Genomic DNA, 2,850 nt, shown 5'->3' with positions numbered 1-2,850 from the left:
GGGGGGGGGCGGGTGGCCCCCAGCCAGGAGCTTCTGGAGGTGGTGGTGGGGAGGCGGGCGGCGTCTCTGGTTGCAGAGGATGGAAGGAATCAGTTAGAGGGGGTTGAATGGAGGCACTGGAGGCATGGCCACATGGCAGATGGTCTGGGGCCAAGAAGTGGAATGTGGGAGAGGGGCAGCAGGCAGGGGGCCAGCCCTGGTCTTCAGGCTTTGAATCTAAGGACTGGGGGTACCCAAGGAGCCTTAGAGGTCCTCCAGTTCCCTCCATTTTCCAAGAGAGAGAACAAGCCTGGGAGAAGCTAGCTTGAGGTCCTAATAAGGATTTAGCAATCAGCTCTCCAAAGACAGTCCTACCCCCCACCCCCATTCTTCTCCTACCCTATCTGACCCAAACAGAGAGAGCGGAAAGAGATTCTAACTCCTCTGACTCCACCATTATCTCACTGAGGCTCCTGAGGGAACTTGGAGGACGAACCCATTTCACAGATGGGAAAAACTGAGTCATCCTTTCAGGCTACACCTTTTCACACCTCTCCCACCTCCCTGCCAGGGGATCTGTGCACCCCACCCCTTTAGGAGTAATACTGATATCTTGAAATCCTCAGCATTGGGGGCAGGTGAGGGGACACATCTTGGGATTCTCCCAAATCAAGCTGGGATGTGGGCCATGCCTCCAGTGGCCTGAGATGCCAACACAAAGAAAGAAAAAAAAATGACTCCCCACGTCCCCTGGCTCAAACCAGTACAAAAGTGACTATTTACAATGAAGGGGTGGGGAGTGGGGGGGGCACAGAAAGGAGTGGGGCCAGAGTGAGCTCTCCACTCGGAGGAGGCCACACCCCTGACCCTGCCTTTGAAAGGGACAAAGCCAAACAGCATAGATATTTATAAAGGATCTCTATCCCCAGGCCGGGGAGAACCCTCGGGGTGAGGGATGGGGGTGGGGCATGGGATGGGGTGCGGGTGGGGAGGCATGGGCGGTGGGAGACGATGGAGGAAAGGTAGCTATTGCCCCTCGCCTCCCCCCTCCCCCACGCCGGACACACAGTTTTCCGTGGGATGAACACAGAAAGGGTTAATCAGAAAGAGTTCGATGAGCGAGTCTGACGGTCGAGTGGGGCGGGCTGGAGCAATGAAGCCGCAGGTCCCGGTGGCCGGTGGTGATGGAGTCACTTAGAAGATGAGAGGTTGGTGGTTTTGGGGGCGGGGGAGGAGAGAAGGGGGGAGGGGAGGGGGATTAGGCGGTCCCCCCCAATTATCTCTGGGAGACAAGAGCGTCCTGGACTGGCTGAGAAGGGTTTAAAAAGCAGCAGCCTTCACCACCCCCGTCGCCACCGACGAGACTTTCCCCATCTCCCTCCCTGCCACCCAGCAATCCCCCACGCAACGGGCGGAGGGCACAGAGACCATACACACACCTGCAGCGGAGCCACGGAAAGAAACCTCCTCCACTACGGCGTCCAGGCGGCTGACTGCAGTGGAGAGGGATCGCGATAGCCGGGCTGGGTGTCGCGACTCCACGAGAGCCGTAAAACAAGCGCCCCTGGCCCGCAGTGCCCCAACGTGGGCATCGCGATCCCGTTCTCCCCATCGTGACATCCAGTTCAGGCTTTCGCGACAGCCGGCCTTGGGGTTCCAGACGACAGGGGGGCAGGTGCGTGGCCAACAGCGAAGGCCTGCCTGGCTGTGGTGATAGGTGTGCACCCAATCAGCAGCCTGGAAGCCCCAAATGCCATCCTCATCGCCACTCTTACACTCAATACTTTTTCCACCTCTCAGTCTATCACAACGTCTAATCCTGGTCTTGACAGAGCAATACTCAACGCAGGGGAATCCTCTCACTTTCCAAACAGTAGGCCACCAATCAGAAACAAAATAAAGAGGGTGGGGGATGGAGGAATAGGCAGGAGAAACGGAACAAGGGGATGTTGAGTGATTTGCGGGTTAAGAAGGGGAGAAGGTATACCACTCAGAGAAGAGTGGTACCGTATTCTTCCAAGTATAGGTCCGCAACCATCTATTAAGTCGACTCTTAACCAAACTCCATTTGGGATACCCATGCTTCCCACCTACAAGTCCAGGGCAGGCATTAGGGCAGATAAAGATGGCACGATCTTTGCCTTCTGAACCCTTAATAATTATTGCAGTGAAGCCTCCTTGCCCACGTAGAGATGGCTGGGACAGGGCGGAAGAACGTGGCTGGGGCAGGTTGGCTCAGAGCCCCCTGGGACAGGGGATGAAGGAGGTGAATTTGGCACATTGAACCCCTTCTTCTCATAAGTGCTTTGAGGTCCTTCTCTCGAATCCAGTTGGCACTGTCCCTCCGGACAGCAGAGGAGGGGTTGAGCTTGTCTCCCCCTCCCCAGTTTCTACAGATTTGCCTGAAGGAGGCAAGTGGGGTTCTCCCCGGCTGGTGGAAATTGGGGGGAATCCAAAAGATTAGGGGTTAGCTGAAGGAGAGTTTTTTTCTCTTTTTTTTTTTCTTACAAAGATTCTAAGAAAAACTCGGGGGCGGGAGGGGTGAGGAAGGGGGACGCAATTGAGCTAAGTGTCCACAGACGTTTTCAATGCCTCTTAGGGGCCTCTTCAAAGGAAGATGGTCCCATTTCCTCCCCTCTCTCTGAGGTTCCCTCCCCGCCCCAGAGCGGCTCAGTTCCAAGGAAGTTTGGCACTTATTTTTTTAATTAATGGGGCAATGGAAGAAGGGAGAGGATTGAGAGTTGAGGAAAGGGAAAAGACAGACATAGACGAAGATAGAGACAGGACAGGTAACAACGGAAGCCACAGGGAGAGAAAGTGAAAGTCATAGGGAGCCAGAGAGAGAGAAAAATGCTGGTGGTGGGGTGGGGG

This window comes from Lipotes vexillifer, unplaced genomic scaffold (assembly GCF_000442215.2).
Source record: "Lipotes vexillifer unplaced genomic scaffold, Lipotes_vexillifer_v1.1 scaffold371, whole genome shotgun sequence".
Taxonomy (NCBI): domain Eukaryota; kingdom Metazoa; phylum Chordata; class Mammalia; order Artiodactyla; family Lipotidae; genus Lipotes; species Lipotes vexillifer.
The sequence above is the reverse complement of the archived record's forward strand: the minus strand, read 5'-3'. Positions refer to the sequence as shown.